This window comes from Cynara cardunculus, unplaced genomic scaffold (genome assembly GCF_001531365.2).
Source record: "Cynara cardunculus var. scolymus isolate 2C unplaced genomic scaffold, CcrdV1 Un_Scaffold_3872, whole genome shotgun sequence".
In the NCBI taxonomy this organism is placed as follows: Eukaryota; Viridiplantae; Streptophyta; class Magnoliopsida; order Asterales; family Asteraceae; genus Cynara; species Cynara cardunculus.
This window is the reverse complement of record NW_020201655.1, coordinates 13,131-13,527: the sequence shown is the minus strand read 5'-3', so window position 1 is coordinate 13,527 and position 397 is coordinate 13,131.

Below are 397 nucleotides of genomic sequence, written 5' to 3'. Positions count from 1 at the left end.
TTTTAGTATTAATTTTAATAGATAAACCATCAAACTTTTAGAATTTGATTACTTACATCTATTAATTTGATCAAACCCTACTCCCCCTCCCATCCCTTGCCACCTCTAGCCGTCCCATCGTTGTCCRCTCTTTACACCGCCCATCGTCTTCACTTTTCTCAGAGTCCCTTCTCTCAGATACCAACTCTTCCAGCCCTAGGTTTTTARTATATATATATATATATACATAATATATATTAAGACAGAATGGTGGTGGTACGTATGGTTGAACAGAATTGCAGGGAGAGAGATGCTCAGAAAGTATGTTAATTGATGGTTTAGTTCCTTCTAAATGGATTTGTGGTAGGATGAATAATAGGATTTTTGTCTCATAAGACAAACAAAAATGACAAAATAA